Below are 26,991 nucleotides of genomic sequence, written 5' to 3' on the forward strand. Positions count from 1 at the left end.
TTACCTAGTAATGATTATTGTCTTGAAGGATCTTGGAATGGGTGAAATCGGAGAGATGAGGAAGCACTGAAAATGGTCTCCAAAAAGCATACCATGAAGGGCAAGAACTTCATCAATAATCCAACCATTTCTAGCCAGAAGCTTTGACTTTTGCTGGATATTTGTGATCTCTACACCAAACCCAGAAACATTTCTATTGAACTTGTACCAAATCTTCCTTTTAATACTTTTTGATTGTAAATTTCCAATGTTGCGGTTCTGTAGTTTAGACAACCAGATTTCTCCATTATCTCTTTGTCTAAGCAACCCCCGTCATATAATACCATGAGTGACTCAACCTGTCATTAGGAATTGAAAAAAAAATATTAGTAGGGATGTCTTTCTAATCAACAAGTAATACTAAATCAGTAAGGGCCATTTTTCGCAGGTTGTTGAGTTTCATTGTTTATTATATCAATGATGTAGCATGATCTTACCAAAACAAACCATCAACACAACAATTTGAACTTTGTTCGAAACAACCTAAATATCAGAATGATAACTTCACAGGAATGCAGACTAAGGTAATGCCTCATGAATTGAGATACTTACACTAAACGGTAATGTTTGTGAATGGACCTTGGTCATGCTTTCTTCCTCGTCACGCAAAAAATATCTAGAATCTTCATTTTAGAGATCCCCTGAATCTATTGGTTCTTCATCCTCTACTATTTTCATATTCTCCTCAAGACTCAATTCCCTATTCCTCCATAGTGCCATGATTGCCTTGTTTGACATATAAATTGTAGTTTCTTAGGAATCAGACAAGAAATATATTTCAAGCTTTGTTCAAAATTCCAAACTATATTGTCTCAAATTCATGCACATTCGCTCTTTATTTTAAATTTTCTTTATTGGAATTCATGAAAATCAATCCTCTTTCATTGATCTAGTATTACTTCTTCCATTTTTACAAGTGACAGAGGACAATGTATGGTTTCTATGATGAGAAAATAACTCAATGTGTACCTACATGCAACATTGTAGGAAACAAAGGATTGAAAATGGAACTTGAGTCTTCCTTTGTCATCTGTGTACTTTGCACCATGGCTAGCATCAAGGCCTCTACCTCTGTGAAGGATAATGAACGGAGATGGACTACGCATTAATGATAAGGAAGGAGGCAACTCCACTATTTCCTCTATATCTTCCCACAGGAAGGAAAATTTGGTTTTATGTCCAAAGAGCAAGCAACCCTGCAAAACATAAATTCACTTGAGACCCATGTTTTGGTTTGTTATTTGCAACAACCCATGCAAATGTATCTAAGGCATAGATACCCAAAGAGGCATTCTACGTTTCATGTAGCAAGAAAAATCATTAATCAAAAACTCCTCACTTGGAAGTGAAAATAGCTTCTGGAATGTTGAATTTGCCTGAGTTGAGCACCAGGTAATATGCATAGAATTCTTTCTCATTCTCATGATGTCTAGAAAAATAGGACAATCCATTGAACTACACGTATGCCAAGGAAAAGACAAGTATCTACTTGAGATTTAATATTGAAAGATGAATACCTTTTTCCAACTTCCTTTTCCATATTTGTTATGTACTTAGTAACAACATCAGGACCCTTTGTATTTGTCAGAAATATCCTAAGGTGCAGCTTCAATTAGCAAGCTTGTGCCAGTCTTTCCTAAAGTGGGATCAAAAAATTAGCCAGTTCCTGTGAAATAAATTTCAGAAAATTGATCTCATCATACCCTAGAGATGTAACCTCAGCAAAAGGCCCTTCAAATTCAAAAGACTTATACATCCATCACAGAAGGAGGTTGTTATGTCGCATCATATTCGAATATTTCTGCAGAACTATTTGGAGAACGAAAGTCAGAATGGAAATCATGAATAGAAGCATGGAGAAGCATAGAATCTCAAGAACAAAATATTTGGATAGTTTTATGACATTTTATCATGCCATTGAGGATCCAGTGTTTGCAGTTTGATTGAACTTGTTCGAGGTTTCCCATTACAATTAAATACCACATATGGATTTGAATAACCAGTAGCATCTACAACATAGAAATTCTCCCCTTCAATTAGGGAAAATGTCAATAGCCATCCATCTACCTGTGCTTTAATTCCATGATCACTAGCTGTAATCAAGCCATGAATAAGTGTAGAGAAACCAAAATGTTTTTTAACTAATGCCAATCTTACTTTTACTTAAATAAGAGCTCTAGTAACTGAAATGACTTAGAGCATGAATGAAATACTGTCTTACCCTTTTGGAACCGTGCATGCATGAAATGTGAAATCATCTTGAAAATATGCTCCACTTGGAGAACAAATAACCCACATGTAATAACTTCTCCCAAATAATCAGGTAAATCTAGCCCACCAAATTCCAAGCCCTGCATCACACTAGGATTGGCCAAGAAGATGTGCGAAAGGAGATATGCCGAAGAAAATAATGTAGATACCAAGGTAGAAACCCCAACGTAACTAACAATAAGCTTCCATTACGATTGGGGATCCATCTGCAAATATAACCTTGGTTGTGCTTTCTTAGAGGCCAAGGATGAAACATCTAGTGGTGTAACATACTAAGAAAGAAACTTGGAAAAATGTTGGTAGTTGTCCTTTATTCCTTGTCTCGCCCCACCTTCAATCATGATTTTAATCATTGTACATTGAATAAAATTCATTCTCCAGGAAACATAAAGATGGGAGGATTCCTGGTTGTTGGTTGTCGGGGAACCGGGAGCTGAGTTTTTCTAAGAACTGCGAGATTAGGGTTCGGGCGATGGCTTTTTCACAGGTGAACAGGGTATCTGAAGGCCCGGATGCCGCCGATGCTCTCAAAGATCAACACTGTGCAGCAAAGGAGGGGTACTGGGCAGATGGAATTGCGATACATGATCGCTTCAATCGGTTTTGGCCCGGACTTACAAACGGAAAGCAGTTACAAGAACTAGATCATAGCAAACAGAAAATGGGTTTTACCCACCCCATCGCGGCTCAGGAGATTACATACATGACGGATCAGGATGCTCATCGACACTATACTCGGATTCTCGCATCAAATAGGCCGGATCTCATCCACTATCGAATGGAGGCGACGGTGAAGGCATTCTACAGGATCACAATAGATCTGGTTTGTGTCGCCGCTAATCACATAGAACAACACGGGGTAGAAACGGATGGGGCCCTGGTAAATGGATGCGCAGAGTAACTTTTCATTCGGGTTTGGTCCGGATCCACCACCGGAAAGCAGCCTCAAGATTGGGAACTATACAAACAGAGATTGGGATTGCTGCTCCGCTCCTTACGCCCTAATCGCATCTGTAAAACCCTCGATTCGCCCATAAGCCAACAACTTGGAGCTGCAAGACCAGCACGGGCCTTCTTTGCGCCGCCGAGAGCAAGGGTTACATTTTATTTGCAGGAGATAAGGTTCAAACGCAGCCCGGAGGCTCGGATCCGGCCGGATCTGTTACAGGAGGCGAAAATTGGTGGTAAACCCCCAATTGGCACAAATAGATCGGCTATATTGCTGAAATGCACGCGGATCGGACGGTGGAAAGCTTGCTCGGTGCATGTAGTCTTCATGAGGACTGAGAAGCCGCCGCAGACAAAAGAGCCAGGTAAATCGGAGGTGAGGGCAATAACCTGGCCCCAGCCAGATCCAGAAAACGAGTATGCAGCAGAAGACCGATACTCAGGTGGAGCAGCACATAGATCTATAGTAATTGGTAACAGATCGGGCCATAGGCTTTCAGATCTAGACCTCTGTAGAGCAGATCTACCTCTATGCAGATCAGATCTGGAAACACACTCACCAGAAAAGTCGAGTAAAGATAAAAAAATCTCTCTCTTTATTAAATCTATGGGAGGGAACACAATATGCATCGAAATAGGGACATGGGAGGCAACAGAAATCCTCAAACAGAGGATACATGAAAAGACTGGAATCCCACCATACAAACAACTCCTCATCTACGCAGGGAAGGTAATTCAAGAGGGGTTCAAACTAATGGAATACGGTATAGCAAAAGACTCTACCATCTGTCTCAGCACAAGATTGTGCGGAGGCTGCCCTGGCTCAAGTTCAAAAGGACCTGTTTCCTTCAAAGATGCAGTCAAAGGGAAGATGGAACCACAAAAGAAACCAGAACAGCAAGCTACAGCACCAGGGGCATACATTGTTGAGCAGACAACACAGAACCCTGCATTAGCAATCTCCATACCAGAGGTAAATGAAATACAAACTGATTATTTAACTAAAGCAGTGATATGCAGGTTCAATGGATTTTGGCCCAAACCGGAAGCCCTTCGTCAATGGATCTACTCCATATGGACAGAAAACTGTGATATCCATCTCTGTTCAAAAGGATTCTTTATTGTCAAATTTGACACCATAAAGGACAAAGAATATGCTTTGAACGAAGGGCCATGGTTTTGGGGAAACGCTGGCCTTTTCGTGAAATCTTGGTTCCCGGATTTCGATCCAAACAACATGGTGGTCACCAAAATGCCAGTTTGGGTAAAATTGTTTAATCTTCCTATACACTTTTGGCACTACAAAGTGCTGGAAGGAATAGGCAATACCCTGGGATCTTTTTTAAAAGCAGATCATGAGCGCCTATCCAAGGATATCTACACATTTGCCAGGATATGTGTGGAGGTAGACCTCAGTCAAGGCCTACCAGAGCACATTATCCTAATACACAATGGAAAACAATGGGCACAACCACTGGATTATGAAAACACCGCCTTTCGCTGCCGCATATGTCGACAAACAGGTCATCTACAGAGTACATGCCCACAAAACAAAAAAGATAGGAAAAGGAGACAACCACCAAAACCGAAAGGATGGCAATTTTCAGCCACATGGACAGAGGATGCAGAAGAGGATAAAGAAGAGGAAAGGAATGCGGGAACCAACAACAATATACAAGAAGATGAAGATGGAAAGATAAACCCAGAAATCAGCAAAGCAAGCTATCCACACCACCTACAGAACAATGAATATCTGATCGAAGGAGCAATAGACACAAATGCAGGTAACCCACAGCAGCAATATGAGAACACCAGGCAGGAAATTGGAGGCAGCAAACGAGCATACTCGCCAACAAGCACAGATTCTGAAAAGGATATCATGGCTGCCACAAATGAAACTCAAATGATTATTGTAACAGCTCCGCCTAACAATGAAGGTTGGCGGAAAGTGGAAAAAAAGAAGGGTAGGAAAGTCTAGATTGTCTAGTTGATTGATTATTAGCTCCTGATTAGCAGGACAAGTTTTGTTACTATGAACATCACAACAATGCCAACGGCATCTACTATATGTAATTTTCTAATCTTAATGAAAATCACTGATTTTTCCAGTGGAAAAAAAAAAAGATGGGAGGATTCCTCTTTGGTTGGTACTTCTGGCCCTCATTTGATGCAGAAAAGAAATTCACACCTAAATAAAATTCCATATGGAATATCTGGTGTACTTATACTTGCTAATACTACAAAAACCTTCCCATTTGCTACAAGATAAGTTTTTCCTTCTGTAGCTTTGATGACCTTCTCCAGTTTAGTTGCAGATTTGGTGTATGTGACCACTCTTTTCATGGGTTCCCCTATTGCTTTTCTCCAAGGTCCTTCAATAAGGTTAGTTGTCCCCTCAAGTTGCGCTAGCTCATGCTTGAAATCATTGTTGGGCCCAAAGAGAATGGCATTTAGATTTCAAGGGCTAGTAGCATATGTTTGGTCTAAAAGAATTCCTCCTGGCAGAGGGCTAGGAATTTCCTATTCGCTTGAATCTGCGCTATCAAAGCCTTCTTCAAAAAACCCATCTGACTTCTCTTCCTTTGAATTATCTTCACAATCATGGTAATTTTCTGACAATTTTGACTCATCCCTTTCAATCTAGTTGGTAGTTTCAGTAGTTTTGTTGGTAGTTTTAGTAGTTTTGTTGGTAGTTTCAGTAGTTTTGTTGGTAGTTTCAGTAGTTTTGTTGGTAGTTTCTGTAATTTTGTTGTTAGTTTCTGTATTTTTGTTCGTGAACATTGCAAAGAAACTGCCTGCAAGGGATGGGGTGTTTATTTTATCTTCTTGTACAGATGATGCTTCTTCTGACACTCCAAATCCAAAGAAGGATAGTGAACTGTTGGGAATTATTTCCAGTGTTTCCATTAGTTCCCTTGATTCCCTTGTACTAAGACTTTCTGCATTAACGTATCTGGTCAACCCAGACCCTTGATGAAGAAATATGTTGTAATTCTCTTTACCATATAATGATATGGTGAGAAGAATCTCGCCTGAATTGCAAATATCACTGAGTGTTTGTTTTTTGAGTTCTAGTAATGAAGTATCTGACTAGGTAATTGAATGAATTCTTGGGTTTTCCCCCTTACAATCAACTCTATTCAAAACTGTAGCTAAAAGAGACAAATTAGGGTGCAAAGAAGAATGGATTCAAAAAAACCATTTCAATTTTAGGAGTCAAATCAAATCATGAGTGAATGATAGCCTTAGTCAAATTGCTGCAAGTGCAAATTATCTTATAGCAGTCTTCAGGAAGCTAGCTTTTAAGCCAAACAAACATTTAAAGAGTGGATATAGAGACGTCAACTAGTAAAGTGAACTCGGAAATGTTTTCTTCCTTGACTCCTGGAGAAGATAGAAACATGCATCAAGCTCAAGTTCTTAGTGAAGATACTGTTGATGATAGTGTTCATTCATTTTCTGATGTTCTTGGAGAGAGATGTAGTCTGAAATCCAAGACATTAGATAATTATTTTACTAAAACTATAGGTAGAAAAATTGGAAATCAAGGTGGAGATTTAGAGACATATTCAGGGAAATATGTTGGTTTACCTCTGCAAGAGATCTCATTGGGTGGTCAAAGGGATGAGGAACTGAATGTTGAAGTTGAATTGGAAAGGTTAACTCGAGAATAAAATTGGATGTTAAAACACATGCCAAGGTTAGAAATTCAGGATCAGAGGCATATCTTCCCCAAAGACCCGAATTATCTAAGAATTATGGGTGTGATTTTTTGAGGACATGGTTAATGCAGTAATAAAATCATTGTCAGGACCACCTAACCAAGAAAAAGAGTGCAGACTCGACGATGAATATTTTGTTACAATTGGAATGGGGGATTGTGTACAAGCTTCAGATATTCTTGAAATGTCAAATGAGCATACAAGAAGAAAATAAAGTGAGATGTGTGACTCCAAAAAAGAAAGTGAAATTAATTCCAAAATTGAGTATGTATCATTCAGTGTCAGTCCAAACAGTTTGGGGACAGATATAGAGATTTGTGCAACATCAAAAGGGTGGAAGAGTAATGATACAGATTATTTTCATCTTCTTCCAAAATGTGGCAATGCCCAACAGACTCATTTTTTTCAAGGTATGCCTCTATTTGTTGTAACCTTTCACTACTTAAAATGTTGTTAGACCATTGTAACTTCCAATTATTTTCTTTTCAGTCATGTTGTTTTGCAATGACAAAAAAAATTATACCAATTTGTAGCCTCAGAATCCAAACCAAAAATCAGTTTGACAGATCACAAGAATAAGTATTCATGAAAAATACAAACCATGTCTGGCTTGTACATAGACTTGCATGCACCATAAAGTGACTCTGCAGTAGTACCAACCACAACAAAGTCCTTTGCCAGTTCCCTGTGAACTAAACACAGTCAGCAAGATCTATAAAAGGCATCCAAATCCAGCATTCACTATTTTCTGAGTCAAGAACATATATCTCTCAATAACACAAAGTAAGCTCCTACGTGTTTCCAAAAGATCCAAAAGTTACTTCATTTAACCCCCTGAATTTAATAAAAATAAATGAAAATGCCGAATCAAAGTCAACAATTCACAGATAAGGAAATAATTGCTTAAGAAGCATATCTAGGTTCCATTTATAATTATCATGAAAGAAATTTACTTGGGGAATTGTACCTTTTCAAAGAAGAGTAAATTATATTCAAAGAAGCACCTATTTGGTCATGAGACTCATGAACTATCTCAAACAAGGAAATAAATTGTTTAAAAAGGTTTCATCATTTCTAGGATATATTCTACTAGAATAATTAATTGCTTTACAGTTGGGAATGATATTTGTGATGGAGTAAAATAGATAACCAACCACAGGGAGTGATAATGGATTGCCATAAGAATTCAGCAGGCAGCAACAAACATGCCCCTGATAGCCCCCTCCTACTCAATAAACAGTTTTGCATGCTCCATTAGACAACCCTAACTATAAATGTTACAATTAGAAACACATTTGCAGTCATCAAGAAGGATCTTGATGAAAGTTGCCCATGCAGATTAATATTTCAGCATAGAATGTTAGCGGAACCACTGGTGATCCAAAATCTTTTACTATATATGTGTTAAAGAATTACATGCATAACTTGTAGCTTAATAGAGAAAAATTAATGTGCACGTGAGACAAGAGGAGAAACACATAAAGCATGAAAGAAGACAACAAGACTTTATAACGAAGTTTGTTTGTCTTGGACTACGTTTCCGAGCCCTGCTCGATCAATGGGGAGGTCTTCATTCATTAAGTGGCATGAAAAAGAAGAGTACAAGCATCAGTTACAAAAAGGAGTCTTATACCTCCATACTGAAAAATGGCCAAAAAATGCAAAACTCTGATGGAGAAACGAACAGCGCCATTGCGTTCGTGGCATCGAGAAGTGCTGAAACCATATAAAATTTGTCAAATTTTGACAAAATGAAAATTCGACCCTCCTGCAAAATTTTGCCTCGAACTACGTGCACTGTCTCCTCTGCCCGAGCACACTAAAAAATTACGTTTAAATATAAATTCTGGGGTGGATTTCTCAATAAAGTGGTTGGTGCAATTGGTTAAGGATTCGTTTAATAGGGAGGAGGTCGACAAGCCAATCCTCGCTTCCTCCTTTTTTATACACCACCAACAAAAATAATTTAAAATTAAATAATGGTTGGGTCGGGCCCGCCCACCATACCCTCCTCCGCTCTGCATGTTTTGTTCTAATATATTGGGTTGTGGTTTTGGGTTGGGTTCGCACCCCAAGGGCCGGCCCACCCGTTCATTGTTTTGTTGTTAGTTGTGGGAGCAATGGAGTTCCGTGAGTGAGGTGAGGGACCCATGGGAGGGGCCGAGGGTCGTGGCCCGCCCCTCCACCAATTAATCTCTTTTAATTTTGGGTAGATCTGCTTGGGAATTGGGGTGGCAAGGTTGGTGGCCCGCCACCCCTTTTTTTATATATATATTTTTTGTTATATAAATTAGAATGGTGCAATTTTGGAAATTCGATTTTGGACCGAAGGAGTCTTTTTAACTAGGCCACGATTTCACTCAGAATCTAGCCGGAGTTGGCCGGATTCTGTCTGTTGGAAAAGTGCAAATTGTGTCCTTGTTAAACCCGCCTAGTCATCAAAGTCAACCCAGCTTTGACTGCTTCTATCTCCTTCATCCGGACTCGGATTGGAGTGTCGTTCGCACCGTTGGAATTAGGGCAACGAGCACTTCAATTTAATTTCAAGTCAATTTCCTTTCCACCACTTTGAAATTTGAGCTTTTTCCATGCCTTTGTGTTTGAAGATCCACCTGGATCAATCCTCCCCATTGAGGAGCTTTTGGACCGCCAAAAGCTTTATCAGTCAATTGGCAAGTGATGGAATTGTTCCCTCACTCTTTCCTTTTCCAGCCATTTTGCCTTGCTAGGGTGCATCCCCTTGAAACCAACTCGAAGGTATTCCACATCTCCCCGTCGTGAAGTCCTGGTTCTTCTGTCAAGGATGATGTCTTCAGGTAACTCATCGAGATACTCTGGTGCAAAATCATCAACTGTAGGAACTGTTCCCACCTCCTCGGTGTCCATAATCAATGGTGGCTCATACAACTTTAAGTTCTCCACATTCACTACAGAGTACATCTGCATATATATTGGCAAATCGAGATGAAATGCATTGTTTCCAATCTTCTCCGAAATGGTGAATGGGCCATACCAGATGGGCCTTCTCCCTTCATCTTGTCCTTGCTGATATGGAACCACACTTTTTCGCCCACTTGAAATTGATGGTCAACTCGATGTTTGTCATGTCGAGCCTTGTAATGGGCTTGATTTTTCTCCAACTACTCCTGTACTGCTTGGTGAATCAATTGGATCCACTGAATGAACTGTTGTGCTTTGTCCCTATCATTACGTCCACTGGAGTCATCTTCCCTTCCAAAAACCATATCAAAAGGGTCCTTTGGCAGGTAACCAAAACATGTCTCAAATGGTGAACATTGTGTAGATGAGTGCACTGCTCGGTTGTAGGAATGTTGCACATATGGAAGATGCTCATCCCACAACTTAGGATGTTTCCCACAATAGCCTCGTAACAAGTGTACCACGGTGCGGTTTACAACCTCTGTCTGTCTGTCAGTCTGTGGATGAAATGTCATGCTTCTTTTCAACTTGGTGTCCATCATCTTCCACAAGCTGGTCCAAAACTCTCCGAGAAAGCGAGAGTCTCAATCTGACACAATTGATGTGGGCAACCCAAAATGGACCCAAACATGCTGAAAGAAAAGATAAGAAGTCTGCTCTGTGGTGATCTTCTTTTTACAAGGCATTAAAATACACATCTTACTAAAATGATCAATGACGACATACAAATAGTCGTGACTCTTTTTAGACAAAGGCAAACCTCCTACAAAATCCATCGACACACTTTCCCATGGATGACTCAGAATAGGGAGTGGTGTGTAGAGCTCGAGTTTTCTATTGGAGGGCTTTGAAACATAACACATCACACAACCCTTTACATAGCGAGTCACAATTTTCTTCATATGAGGCCAAAAACAAAATCTTTGTACATGACACAAAGTTTTTTCAATACCAAAATGACTAGACACAAGGGAGGTGTGGGCCTCCCGGATTACATGTACCCTTTCTCCTATGGGTATGCATAATTTTCCAAGGTGATACAACAATTTCCCCTGCAAGTGATAGCTGTCCACCTATGAACCATGGGTTAGTTTTGCATAAATCTCCTTAAAGTCATCATCGTTAATATACTGTTCAACATAACTTTCAAAAGATAATGAAGCATTATGAAAAATAACAGAAGCAGAAATAGGAGGGCGAGATAGCATATCGGCCACTTTGTTTCTAGTGCCCTTCTTATACTTTATTACGAGATGAAACTGCTGCAGAAAACCCATTCACCTGAAATGACGAGATTGCTGCAACTTGGTCTCTAACTGAAGATACTGCAAGGGCTAATGATCCGTATGGATTATGGTCTCCTTGCCGATCAGGTAGTGTTTCCACTTTTTCACACTCTGGACCAAGGCATATAATTCCTTGTCATAAGTGGGATATTTTATCACAGCCTGAGAGAACTTCTCTGAATGGTAACATATCAGCTTCTTTTGATGCATTAGTATAGCTCCCATGGCATATCCATTGGCGTCTGTTTCGATCTCGAATGGTTGTTGGAGATCTGGTAAGGTCAAGACCGGTGCGGTGTTGATCTTTTCTTTCAACGTTTCTAAGGACTTCTGCTGCTTTCCTCCCCATTGAAAGACTTGCTTTACATGTGTCAATGCATGTAAATTTGCTGCAATAATAGAGAAATTGGCAATAAATCTCCTCCAATACTGTACTACACCCAAAAAGTTGCGAACCTCGGTTACACTGGTAGGCTTAAGCCAATCTACAATTGCTTCAACTTTAGAAGGATCAATTTTTAGCTGACCATGACCAACAATATGACCTAGGTAAACGAAAGAGGTTTTCCCAAACTCGCACTTTGACAATTTTACATAGAGTTTTCATTTTTCAATACATTAAACACTTTCTTCACATGACATACCTGTTCATTCCAACTTTTACAAGATATTGGCATGTACAAGATGTCAACCATTGAGATGGAGGAGATCAAAAAGCAGCTGCAGGAACTATTGAACCAAGGGGTCATCAGATCGAGTACTTCTCCATGCAGCTCACCGATTGTCTTAGTGCCAAAGAAAGATGGCACATGGAGGATGTGCATGGATTATCAAGCACTAAACAAAATCACGGTGAAAAATCGTTACCCTCTTCCCTGCATTGATGACTTATTAGATCAGTTAAAGAATGCTATCTATTTCACCAAATTGGATTTGCGTAGTGGTTATCACCAGGTCCAAATTGCAGAGCAGGATGTGTGGAAAACCGCCTTCAAGACCAAACAGGGGTTGTTCGAATGGATGGTGATGCCATTCGGACTTTGCAATGCTCCAACCTTGCTTAAGAATAATATTCCGAATTTAATAAAAATAAATGAAAATTCCAAATCAAAGTCAACAATTCACAGATAAAGAAATGATTGCTTAAGAAGCATATCTAGGTTCCATTTATAATTATCATGAAAGAAATTTACTTGGGGAATTGTACCTTTTCAAAGAAGAGTAAATTATATTCAAAGAAGCACCTATTTGGTCATGAGATTCATTAACTATCTCAAACAAGGAAATAAATTGTTTAAAAAGGTTTCATCATTTCTAGGATATATTCTACTAGAATCAGTAATTGCGTTACAGTTGGGAATGATATTTGTGATGGAGTAAAACAAATAACCAACCATAGGGAGTGACAATGGATTGCCATAAGAATTTAGTAGGCAGCAACAAACATGCTCTTGATAGCCCCCTCCTACTCAATAAACAGTTTTGCATGCTCCAATAGACAACCCTAGCTATAGATGTTACAGTTAGAAACACATCTGCAGTCATCAAGAAGGATCTTGATGAAAGTTGCCCATGCAGATTAATATTTCAGCATAGAATGTTAGGGGAACCACTGGTGATGATAGATAGACCAATGTTAGAAGTTAGAACCCTCATGGCCAATCTGTTGCCTACATACAGATGTGCTCTTCCTTCAAGAGGTAAAAGGTCTTGGCTTCAAGTTTCCCTTGCTGATATACGATTGGAATGGTGAATATGTTGCTACTACTTATGAGGAAGGTTGTATGTGTGTGTTGGGGGGATGGGCATTGTTATTTTCATAGTTGGCTCTAGACTAGTTCCTTATATTCTAGATAAGGAGCAAGATCCCATGTCTTCGTATTGCAACCATCATACTAGCTGGCATGGTGCAAGGATTTTTTAAGAGCATGCCCCAAATGATCCCATTGGTATAAAACACCTTTAGAAATGGATGGCCCTATCTCTGCCTAATGCTGAGAGGATCTTTGAAGGGAACCTTCAACATGTTTGAGTAGGAAGGGGACCGTATGGGAAAGAGTGAAATTACTTTCCACTGAGATGAACAAAAAAATTGGAATGATTGCAAATGGATGCTCAGTGTATTTAACTGAGTGTGGGGAAAAAGAAGAATCATGCTTCTGAAGGGTGGAACACTGGGTAAAAAAGAAAAATTCCTCTCCACTTTGTTAGGCCCCTATACTACTAGTGTAACCCCTTATTGTTATTAGTACAAACCCCCTTATTATATTGTTGTACCCATGTAGTCCCATATTTTTATTATTGTGCCCCATAGAAGCCCACTATTATTATTATTGTGTCCTTACATTATTATTTTTATGTCAGCTCTGGTTATATTATAACCCCTTAGACTCTTATATATAGAAAGGAGGTTTTGTCATTTGTATCATCCAATAATTGTTCATTTGTGTAATGTAAAGGAGGTTTCCCCCCCGAAGAGGCTTATTTCTAAGGCGTTCATCTATCTTTTCTATCTTTTTGTGAGTTGGTTTCATAACATTTGGTATTAGAGCTTCGGATTCTAGGGTTTCGCTGCTCTAAACAAGTCATCGTGTGATTTTCTCTATAATGTTTTCGCAATGAAGTTTCAGACGCTAAAAAAAAACCCATTTGAGAAGAAATCGGTTTGAACCTCGTTTCTAAATTTTAGATCTTGTCTCACTATATTTTCGGATATATGATCTGAGGAAGTTAGAGTTTTTGGAAGCTCCAGAATTTCATCTAAAATAGGTCATCATGGAATTTTCGCTATAATATTTATTCTACGAAATTTCAAACTCTGAAAAAACCCATTTGAACCAAAATCGTGGTGAATCTTGGGTCCAAATTTCAAATCTTGTCTCACTATATTTTTGGAGATATAATCTGAGACATTTAGGGTTTTTGCAGGCTCTCAAATTAAATAGATGACCATGGAAAATCGTCATAACTTTCTCTCTGAGAATCAAATTGAACTTTCGTAAGAAGTTTCAAAACGAGGACATAGTGTAGTTCTTTTTGTATTGGTTTTAGGTCCTAAGGTTGAAACAGTGGCACGTGTCACTTTTTACAAGTTCGCTCTACTGAACTAGTCTATAATCCAATCATCATGGGAGATTTGACATAACGCTTCCTTACAGAATCCAATATTGATCATACTTTTGGGGTTAGAAAGAGGACTCAGGGGGCTACCATAGGATGAAATTTCAGAACTTGGAAATATGAAATTACAGAGTTACAATCATTTCAAGATCGAGCTCCTAAAATCAAGAAAAAGGGAGATGAGGAAGTTTGATGGCAAGGATCCGGTAAATTGGATACTGCATATGGAGCAATATTTTGATCTACATGGTGTACCACTGTTACAAAAGATATGTATTACATCTTCATATTTAGAACCGGATCAATTTTTATGGTATAAAGGGCTTTGTTCTCGTAAAAAAACTTGTTACGTGGTCAATTTTCATGGAGGAAATGGTAGCACATTATGAGGATACAAAGAGAAACACCTTCTTTAGAGCAACATCACAACAATTGGAAGAAAAAAGAGCAAAAGGGTTTTGTTACAAAGTGGAAAGCAAAATTATGGCAACAAGGAAGTCTACCCCTCATAATTATAAATATGGAAGTGTTTTTTGCCCTAGCCTTCCACAACCTACTAGGGTTACACCACAACAATTGGAAGAAAAAAGAGAAAAAGGGCTTTGTTACAATTGTGATAACAAATACATTAAAGGTCATAAGTGTGCTGAGAAGAAATTATTTTACCTTGATTGTGGAGAGGAGGAAGAAAAGGATCAAGAAACGTTAAAAGAGGAGTATATACTCCAGGAACCAACCCTAGAGAAAGAAGAAATGAATCCGGCCATATCTTGTAAAGAATTGGAAGGAATTACTACTCCTCATTCTCTTAAGAAAGAAGGACATATCAAGAAGAAAAAGGTTCAAGAATTGAAATATCACATCGAGAAAGAAATGAATCCAACCATATCTTATAATGCATTGGCTGGAATTACCACTCCTCAAACTATCAAGATAGAAGGACATATAAAGAAGAAAATTGAAAGATCACATCAAGCATCAAGAAATGAAGCCAACCATATCTTGTAAAACATTGGAAGAAATTACCACTCCTCAAATTCTCAAGATAGAAGGACATATCAAGAAGAAAAAAGTTCAAGCAGTGAAAGATCACATTGAGCATCAACAACAAGTTCTCCAACTTTTAAAGGATAATGCCACTTTGGTGCAGAATCAAATGAAACAACAGGTAGATCAACATCACAGTGAAAAAAATTTTGATGTAGGTGATTGGGTATTTTTACGACTACATCTCAAGCAAGCTATTTATGAGAAGGAAATGTTGGCAATACTACATGCACTTAAGAAATGGCGACCTTACCCAATGGGAAGACACTTCAAGGTAAAAATGGATCATGATAGTTTTAAATTAGAACAAATATTATCTTTAGAAGAACAGAAAAAACGGGTCACAAATATGTTGGGTTATGACGTTGACATCCTCTACAGAAAAGGGAAGAAAAATTTTGTTGCAGATTCACTCTCAAGAAAGGATGAGGATGTGGAAGCATTGTTTTGTGCTATTTCTATTATCCAACCAGATTGGATAAACAAAGCAAAGGATGAATGGGAGAAGGAAGAAGAAGTGTGGCCACTCATTCAAAAGTTACAAAAGATCCCAATTCAAACAATATTGCCAGAACTTGAAGAGGAAGGAAAAATCATATTGGAACCTGGAGCAGTCACAGAGACAAGAACCCGACAGCTACAAAATCGATCAATTTCAGAGTATCTCATCAAGTGGAAGAACTTACCTGCTGAAGATTTCACATGGGAGGACAAGAATTTTATACAGAAGCATTAAGGACTACTCAAGTGTTGAGGAAAACACTTTTTGAAGGAGAGGGGCATGTTAGGCCCCTATACTACTAGTGTAACCCCTTATTGTTATTAGTACAACCCCCTTATTATATTTTTGTACCCATGTAGTCCTCATATTTTTATTATTGTGCCCCATAGAATCCCACTATTGTTATTATTGTGTCCTTACATTATTATTGTTATGTCGGCTCTGGTTATATTATGACCCCTTAGACTCCTATATATAGAAAGGAGGTCTTGTTATCTGTATCATCCAATAATTGTTCATTTGTGTAATGTAAAGGAGGTTTCCCCCTCAAAGACGCTTATTTCTAAGGCATTCATCTATCTTTTCTATCTTTTTGTGAGTTGGTTTCATAACACACTTGGACAAACAACAAACTTGGAAGGATTGCAAATGTATGTTTGGTGTGTCTGACATAGTGTGTAGAAAGAAGAACCATGTTGCAACAAGGTGGTACACTTGGTCAAATAGACAAGGTGGAAATCATAGTACCAATCATAGGGAGTGCAAATGGACTACCATAAGAATTTAGTAGGAAACAACAGACATGAACCTGATAGCCCCCCTGCTACTCAATAAATAGTTTTGCATGCTCCATTAGACAACCCTACCTATAAATGTTACAATTAGAAGCACATTTTCAATCATCAAGAAGGATCTCGATGAAATTTTCCCATGCATATTAATATTTCAACATAGAATGTTAGGGGAACCATTGGCGATGATAGATAGACCAATGTTAGAAGTTATAACCCTCATGGCCAATCTATTGCCTGCATACAGATGTGCTCTTCCTTCAAGAGGTAAAAGGTCTTGGCTTCAAGTTACCCTTGCTGATATATGATTGGAATGGTCAATATGTTGTTGCTACTTGTGAGGAAGTCTGTGTGTGTGTGTGTGCATGAGGGTGGGCGTTGCTATTTGTACAATTGGATCTAGACTAGTTCCTTATATTGTAGATAAGGAGCAAGATCCGATGTCTTGGTATTGCAACCATCATACTAGTTGACACGGAGCAAGTTTTTTTTAAGAGAATGCCCCAAATGATCCCATTGGTATAAAAAACCTTTAGCAATGGATGGCCCAATCTCTGCCTAATGCTGAGAGGACATTTGGAGGGGACCTTCAACATGATTGAAGTGGAGGAGGACCATCATCTGGGAAGGAGTGAAATGACTCTCCATTCAGATGAGCAAAAAAATTGGAATGGTTGCAAATGGATGCTTAGTGTGTCTAACTAAGCATGGAGAAAAGAAGAATCATGCTTCCCCAAGATGGAACACTAGGTCAAAAATACAAATGCCTCTCCACTTGGACAAAAAACAAAATTGGAATGATTGCAAATATATGCTTGGTGTGTCTAACATAGTGTGTAGAAAGAAGAACCATGTTGCAGCAAGGTGGTACACTTCGTCAAATAGACAAGGTGGAAATCATAGGACCAATCATAGGGAGTGCCAACGGACTTCCATAAGAATTTAGTAGGCAGCAGCAGACATGCCCCTGATAGCCCCCCTCCTACTCAATAAATAGTTTTTCATGATCCATTAGGAAACCCTAGCTATAGCTGTTATAGTTAGAAGCACATTTGCAGTCATAAAGGAGGATCTTGATGAAAGTTTCCCATGTAGATTAATATGTCAACATAGAATGTTAAGGGAACCACTGGTGATGACAGATAGACCAATGTTAGAAGTTATAACCCTCATGGGCAATCTATTGTTTGCATACATATGTGCTCTTCCTTTAAGAGGTAAAAGGTCTTAGCTTCAAGTTTCCCTTGCTGATATATGATTGCAATGGTGAATATGTTGTTGCTACTTGTGAGGAAGTCGATGTGTTTGTGTGGCAGTGGGTGGGGGGGGGGGGGGGGAGGGTGGGCACTTCTATTTGTAGAGTTGGCTCTAGACTAGTTCCTTATATTCAAGATAAGGAGAAAGATCCCATGTCTTGGTATTGAAACCATCATATTAGATGGCACGGTGCAATGATTTTTTAAAAGCATGCCCTTAATGATCCCATTGGTATAAAACACCTTTAGTAATGGACAACCCAATCTTTGCCGAATGCTAAGAGGATATTCGAAGGAGACCTTCAACGTGTTTTAGTAGAAAGGGGACCATGTGATAAGGAGTGAAACTAATCTCTACTCAGACGAAAAATAAAATTGGAATCATTGCAAACGGATGCTCAGTGTGTCTAACTGAGTGTGGGTGAAAAAAGAATCATGCTTCCGCAAGGTGGCACACTAGGTCAAAAAGACAAATTCCTCTCCACTTGGACAAACAACAAACTCAGAATGATTGCAAATGTATGCTTGGTGTGTCTAACATAGCGTGTAGAAAGAAGAACCATGCTGTAGCAAGGTGGTAACTTGGTCAAATAGACAAGGTGGAAATCATAGGACCAATCACAGGGAGTTCCAATAGACTTCCATAAGAATTCAATATGCATTAGCAGATATCATAGCCCCCCTCCTACTCAATAAACAGTTTTGTATGCTCCATTAGACAGCCCTAGCTATAGATGTTACAGTTATAATCATATTTACAGTCATCAAGAAGGGTCTTGATGAAAATTGCCCACACAGATTAATATTTTAGCATAGAATGTTAGGGGAACCACTGGTGATGATACATAGACCAATTTTAGAAGTTAGAACCCTCATGGCCAATCTGCTACATGCATACATATGTGCTCTTCCTTCAAGAGGTAAAAGGTCTTGGCTTCAAGTTTCCTTACTAATATACAATTGGAATGGTGAATATGTTGCTGCTACTTATGAGGAAGGTCGTGTGAGTGTGTTGGGGGGGGGGGGGGTGGCGTTGCTATTTGCATAGTTGGATCTAGACTAGTTCCTTATATTCTAGATAAGGAGCAAGATCCCATGTCCTGGTATTGCAACCATCATACTAGCTGGCACGGTGCAAGGTTTTTTTAAGAGCATGCCCCAAATGATCCCATTGGTATAAAACACCTTTAGCAATGTATGGCCCAATCTCTGCCTAATGCTGAGAGGATATTTGGAGGGGACCTTCAACATGTTTGAGTGGGAAGGGGACCGTGTGGGAAGGAGTGAAATGACTCTCCACTCAGACGAACAACAAAATTGGAATGATTGCAAATGGATGCTCAGTGTGTCTGACTGAGAGTGGGGAAAAGAAGAATCATGCTTCCGCAAGGTGGCAAACTAGGTCAAAAATACAAATGTATACTTAGTGTGTCTGACATAGTGTGTAGAAAGAAGAATCATGCTGCAGCAAGGTGGTACACTTGGAAAAATAGACAAGGTGGAAATCATATGATCTAGCCTAGGCTTGATTTGTCTGTGGCATTAAACTTTAACTCTAACTTGAGAACATGCAATCCAACACTACTCATAATGCAATGACACAAATTAAGAAAACCATAAAGAGTAAGTGATGGCAAGGAGCATTTTTTACTTGCAACAAGGAACGCCTCCAACCCATCAATATGCCTAGGGACATAACTATTGTCTTATCATCCAACATCCTGAATGCAACTACCACAAAGAGGAAATGTTAGATAAAACAAGAATTCAAAATATAAGAATCATGTAAAAAACCTAGACTAGAGTGAAAAATCAATATTCATTTGCTTTTTGTTATCCTAGTTGCAGATGACATTTTCATATTGAATTTGCAACCGGTTATGGCAAACTAAATGAGAGTGACACTAGTATGATAATTATAACAACTTGCTAGTTATGATAATTATAACAAATTTCTTCGTGAAAATAATATGAAAGATGCAAATGACTTGACAAATGTTAAGTTGTCAATGAATAGGAATGTAGAAATTTTGGCTAGTAATATAAGCAACAGTGAGTCTGACAATTTTCAGCATGGTCACATTAGGCATCCTGAGCATGGTTACCAAGTATTTGATGTGGAAAGTTTGGCTAGTAATATAAGAAGCAACGAGTTTGGCAATTTTCAACATGGTCACATAAGGCATCCTAAGCATGGTTACCAGGTATCTGATACCTTAGAAGGCATATTACTATTTTGGATCCTCAAATACAGAAAGTGGCTTTGAATGACTATGATCACACTTCAACTAGTGACACCTTTGAAAAGAGAGATATCTTTGGAGAACTTCACCAAAAATAAGGTACATTGAAATTCAACAATGACTCTCAAGGTAGCCATCCTACTGATGATGAAGAAGATACTTCCTTTCATACTACATTGAAATTCAACAATGACTCTCAAGGTAGCCATCCTACGGATGATGAAGAAGATACTTCCTTTCATACTATGGGCACTAAGAATGTATGTGATATTTCACGAAAATATTTTCCTAATTGTAAGGTTGAACTGTCTTCCAGGTCCCTTGATTCATTCAAGTTCTCTCGTATAAAAGAAAATGATAATTGGAAAGACTTGCAGACAGAGGCTTTCAAGTCCAATTATTTACCAAGTAATGATTATTGTCTTGAAGGATCTTGCAATGGTTTGAAGAATGGTATAAGACATGATGAAAATACTCCATGTTTAGTGGCTAATAATGAAAACTCTTCCAATTCAGAATCTAGTTTTTAATCCAAACAAACATTAAAAGAGTGGATACAGAGACATCAACCAGTAAAGTTAACTCAGATATTTTTTTTTCCTTGACTCCTGGAGAAGATAGCAACATGTATATAGCTCAAGTTCTTAGTGAAGATTCTGTTGATGATAGTGTTCCTTCATTTGCTAATGTTCTTGGGGAGAGATGTAGTTTGAAATCCAAGACACTAGATAATGCTTTTACTAAAACTAAAGGTAGACCACTTGAACATTAAGGTGAATATTTAGAGACATATTCAAGAAAATATGTTGGTTTACCTCTGCAACAGATCTCATTGGCTGGTCAAAGGGATGAGGAACTGATTACTGAAGTTGGATTGGAAAGGGTAACTCAAGAATCAAAATGGTTGTTAAAACACATGCTAAGGTTGGAAATGCAAGATTAGAGGTATAGCTTCCCCGAAGACCCTAAATTGTTTGAAAATTATGGGTGTTCTTTTTATGAGAAGGACACGATTAATGGAGTAATAGAAGCATTGTGAGGACCACCTCAACAAGAAAAAGAGTGAAGACTCGATGATGAAGATTTTGTTACAACTGGAATGGGGGATTCTATACAAGCTTCAGATATTCTTGAAATGTCAAATGAGTATACAAGCAAAAAAGAAAGTGAGTTGTGTGACTCCAAAAAAGAAAGTGAAATTCTAAGAGCCCTATGTTTCCCGTATTTCCTTCGGTACTGTATTTTTCTCTCCTATGGTAGAGATGATGGTGGTAGAAATTTATCATTGGGTTCCCCAAAGGTAGTTCTAGGGATATCATTGGCATACTCTACAGTAATAGGCTTATCAACAGCTACCCTCCAGAACAATGTTTCCACCACCATAGGAGTAGCGTCCCTAGAGGATTTTGTCTAGACCTTGCAAACAACTTCACCTTGGCCTCAAATTGTTCCAGTGCATAGGTCTCCCCACTCTCCCATACTGATTTTTGCACCACGATCTGTAGAGTGCCTCTGGTTTTCTTGGGACTCTATCCTATATGTTGTTAGTTAGTAGTGAATTTCACAATATTGGTGCCTTTGTTCAACTCATTGGCATCTTTATAAGCATTGGACCCTTGATAATTTGGAGGTGCTCCTGCAACACAACTGTATCATTGTTGATGCTAGCAAAAGCAGAGGAAAGTTTCTAGAAACTACATGCCCTGTTCCAGAAGGGAAAAAGTCAGGAAGAGAGCATTCCTCGCCATTAAAAAATAGTTTGGTAGGATAGCCATCACTAGCTACAACGTCTATACCAGGTGTAAGCTTATTTGTGAAGGAAATCACTGATTGCAAGAATTTGCTGCTATGGCCAAGAGAAAAGAAAAGGAGCAAGCATTTGCTGCTATGGCCAAGAGAAAAGGAAAATTTGGAAAGTTTGGTCCACAGAGAAGGGGAAAAAGAGATATATCCAAAGTCCAATGCTTTGGCTGTCAAGTGTATGGACACTATAAGAGGGATTGTCCTAAATTCAAGAAGGACAACAATAAGAGGAAACGGGAAGAAGCCCACATTACCCAAGAAGTAAAAGAAGAGGATAAGAAGTTGAAGAAGGAAGCTCCTCTGGATCTCTACTATGACTAAGATCAAACTCTTCACATAAGTCTTCTTTAAAGTTTTGGGTATCATAGGAACATGTAGAAGTAGAATAGAATGCATGAGAATGGCATCTTCAGGAATATAGGAGAATTATGTAGAGATAGCTCAGATAAAGATATTCATGTAGGAAAGATGTAGCCATTGAATGACCTCATCAATAAGGAATGATCATGACCAGGAAGAATCATCTTAGAAAGCCACTATCATCCACAGGAAGGAGCATTTGTAGGATGAGGACTACAAGGATCCTCTGGTGAAATCTTCAATAGAGGGTTCATGACTTTCAGGAAAAGCCAATGTCTCGATAGGAATTCCACTCATGGGGATTCAAGAAAGGATGATATGTAGGCAAAGAAAGATGTAGCAGAGAAAAGAAGATTGAAGGTAATTTCAATCAAGGAAGCTATCAAAGGAAGTTGAAATGATCAAGGAAAGAACTAAGATGAGGTATGTATGCATCTATGTTTTTCAGTTAAGTCATGTCATCATTTGTATTAATGGGCATGAGGAATTTCTTTGGAAGCATGGTCAAGAAAAAGATAAGATCTCTTTCATTAAGATATACATGAAGGCATGGTTCACACACTGAGAAAGGTCAACATGAGAAATATCCTCATATGAAGTATGAGGTGGTTGACAAGAGAACCTATAAAGAAGCATATGGGAAAATAGATCAAGAATAACAAGACACCATGGACACTAGGAGTCGACATCAAACGATATGTTGAAGACATCTCCCGAAAGAAGGCACAAGTATTCTGACAAAGGAACAAAAATATCAAAGGACCCTTGACACATGGAAAGGCCTTGGAGATATGAACATGCACGATGTTGATGACTCAAGCCAACAAGATGTCATGATGAGAAGCCGTCTCATAAGGTACTATTTGATTTAATATTATATTTTTTACTTCTAAAATAATATCTGGATGAGTTCATGCAGGGCTACTGGAACAAGGGTTGTCAATACAAGTACAACTAGCACTCATGTGGTGGATGAAAATTCCTGTAAGAAGCATGATGAGAAAGAAATAGCCATGTGACGAAGGTTCCAGATATGTATCAAGTAGGCCACTTTCCATGAACAAGGAATGACATGATGAACTAAGAAGGAAAGTGATTGATGGTTGATGCCCTGCAAGGAATAATCTCGAATGAATTTCATGACATCAAGGAAAGAATGCGATAAAGCAGCTGAAGGACCCACAAGAAGAAGTTGTTGATGAAAAGGAGAGTCCCTAGCTGAGAGTGAGCTCTAAAAAGTCCCTGATTAAGAGGGATCTTGGGCAAGTTCCTGGTTAGAGGGAGCTTGGGTACATTCCTTAACATGAATGGGATTATCTTCCCTAATTGAGAGGGAGAGATATACACTACATTCTTGTCTTCACTTGGGAAGAAAGAATGGAAGGATTGGGTAATCATCTAGCATCCGATGCTCTTTGAGGATGTGTATGACATCCAAGATAAGAGTAGGCAAGAGGACCAATATTCTTTGAGGGTTGGGAACCCAACATAAGAATAGTCCTAGAAGTTCATACTCAATGAACACCCAGGTGGGTATGCACCTTGAGAGACAATGATGAATTTGTCTATAAGCATTGGTCTTGCCAACGTTGTACTCTAATATAATGAGAGATAGAGTTGTCAGTCAAGGCCTTGTTGTGGAAATAATATTGGTTATTATGATGCTATAACAAATGGATTTCCAATCCGATTTCTCTTATGTGAATTATTCAGAGTGAAAATGACCAAACACCTTGTAAGTGGTTTATGAATACCTCCCTAGTTAAGAGGGAGTGTTGAAGAAAGTGTAACTAGGTTCGGTCTTCATAAATGTAATTTTGATCTTTGTACTTGTAAAAGAAAAATAATAATTATTTTGTCAATTGTAACAATGAGTCTCTTGCCCATTGCATAGGTCTAACACATGTTGAAGTGTTATAGGAAAGTCAAAGAGTCAATGTAATTTTTGAAGACCCTTATGGGCATGTTACACCATGTAAATATATGTATTAGAGTCAAATAAATATGTCAAAGATGATCCTCCAAAGCAAAGACAAGTCTCCTCTTCAAGACGGCTCAAAAATGAATTTTTGGTGCACAAATGTCAAGTCAGCCTAAAAGGAGGGACAAACTCCTATATATAGGGAAACTCAACCTCACAAAAGAATCATCACTCATCTCTGAATTTCAACGAAGAAAAGAGGACGAAGAAGAGGTACGAAAAGGAGCATTAAGGTGCTTCTAGGGCAGCGAAAGAGAGAAGGAAGAAATCCAAAGTTTTGGGACTATTTTTGGGCTCTTTCTATCACATGTGTGAAGGTAAGAGAGGACATTATGCTGCTGCAAAAAGTCAGAAATTTCAGCTCTCTTAGAAGGTTCGATTGGGCTAAAAAGAGGCTCCCAATAGGCCTCCCTACCAAGCGAAGTAGGCCCCACCTCTAGTGAAGGAAAGGAACAAGTGAAAGGGCTTATTTCAAGCCCTAGATCAGCCACACACGCGAAGAAATATGAGCTACAATAGGGTCAAGAGGATCAACCTCTAAATTGAAGATATTCCTCAAAGGAAGGTCTCATTCTCTAGCCTAAGTATTAAAGGAAAAGAAAGATTTCCAAGCTAAGTAGAGAATACAAGGAAGACACCAAAGAAGAGGTCTCTACAGAGACCTAGGGTTTCTGCAGTTGCCAAAAAATGAGCGAAGGAAAGTGCCATCAGTTGTCGGAAGAAGTGCCAAGAAAGAAATCAAGGTACAATAAAGAAGAATACTTTGATTGAAAATCATAAGGGAAGATACAAAAGAGAGATTATATCTTGTGCTTGGAGGATCTGCTAGTCAAGGGTCTAGGGTTTGATATTTTTCATGAATTGAAGCTTCAATAAGAGCAATTTGCAGAAGGGTTTTCCTCTCTAGGACAAAGAGGTTTTTCCTGGATGAGATCCAACATCTTGTGCTCTCGTCTTTATTGTTTTGGTAACTGTTTGATGAGTAAGATAACACACACTAATAATAATAAGTGAAGATTGCGCTAACAAGAAAAAGTAAAAGTACCTCACAAATAGTTATCATTGTGAGAAGAATCTCACTATAACCCTGATGCCCTAGATTCTTCAACACAAATAATGCGATTCTATTCAAATCTGGAGTGATTTTGTAGACATGAAGTTAGAAAGCAGATTTGGACTTTCTTGGATCAATGATGGGTGGAAGAATAGTGCCATTTCTGCAACAATATTTTATCTTTCCGATAGCTGTATTATTAGCCATGTATTGACTAAGGTCCACAATTTTTGGGACCTTCTCACAACTCATCACAGTTGAGAAATCCATGTCTTGGTAGAAAGTGCCTGCAGCTCCATTGATGCAGTCACTCTGACTTTGTTCTAGTGTCTCTGCACCCTTCATGGCTTGAATAAATTCTCCCCTCTGCCATTCCCAAGACAATTTCCAGTAGTCCAAATGGCAAATAGGATTCTCATTATAAATTGTTACTTGTGCCCAATAGTTGCTTTCAAAGGCATGTGTGACATCATAACTAATGGTGAGATCTCCTTCTTGTCAAGGCAGAAATTTTGTTTCATTGACAATATTTACAAACTTTGGGTCCTTTTTGCAGAAAACCTCCATAAAGCCCTTTGTAACAGAAGGTTTGGGGCATGTGTATCCTTCATTAGAAAGGTTGATGTTGTTAGGCATGGGAATACTCTTTCCTCCAACTCCAAATTCGGTGCCTTTCATCACAATTTGGACAATAAATGATCCACTGTTTCAATAACAAATATAAAACCCTTAGAAAATGGTCTTCATGTGATTCCAAGTTGTCAAAACTTAGCTCAACACAGATGCTACCAGAATTGGACTTTGAAAGGCATTGAGTTATTTTAGTAGATTAATTGATGCCCGTATAACTGATATTAGGTCTACATATAAACATAGGTATACAAATAACATGGAGGAATTACTTAAATATTGAGAAATAGGCTTCAACCTTATTTTGTGAAGTCATGCAAAAGAAACCTTAGTTTGTGAATCAAAAAATTGCTCTAAGTCGGACCTTTAAAAACAGTATGGCCAAAATTCAATCTAAAATAAACATTTTATGAGATCATTAGATCTAATGTTTTGTGATCTATAAATTCAAAATGTGTTGAACATTTGCAGGATATATATTTAAGTAATGGGTAACTATAAAAACCTAGATGATGATGAAGAGGACTGTTGTAATGAGGAGTAAGATCCGCACATCATAGACATTTCTGGGTATTACTAGAGGCATTGTAATTGGAATGGTAACCATGTTCTTCCTTCTTCAGGCTGGGCATTGTATGTTCCCTTCTTGGCAACTCCATTTCCATTTTCTGTTTGAGGACGCACATAGCCCGTGCCTTGATAGCGCTCTGAGAAGGACTGACTCGGGTCTTCTTGAGATGCTCACATCACCTCTCTTGTTCATTTACCCCAACGAAATCCCATCATTTCATCATCTTTTCCTAATTCGAACTATATCTATCTGACATTGTAACAAGGAGTATACAACCTTGTGACTTGCCAATATGTTCACACACAACCATATCCTTTGAAAGCACTAAAAGAAATTCCATGGCTTTCATACCCTCTCCAATGTCATGTGCAAGTGACAAAACAATAAAATCAATAACATGAACCACCTCAGCCATTTTCACCTTATT

At 38.6% G+C, this 26,991-nt stretch overlaps 1 pseudogene; it reads right to left on the bottom strand.

The window, feature by feature from the left end:
* Positions 1-26,979, bottom strand: LOC149183879 (C2 and GRAM domain-containing protein At1g03370-like; annotated as a pseudogene).
* Positions 26,980-26,991: the final 12 nt, after the last annotated feature.

This window comes from Pinus tabuliformis, chromosome 3_2, assembly GCF_031772625.1.
Source record: "Pinus tabuliformis cultivar Carrire ecotype Pingquan chromosome 3_2, CPIR1, whole genome shotgun sequence".
NCBI classification, from domain to species: domain Eukaryota; kingdom Viridiplantae; phylum Streptophyta; class Pinopsida; order Pinales; family Pinaceae; genus Pinus; species Pinus tabuliformis.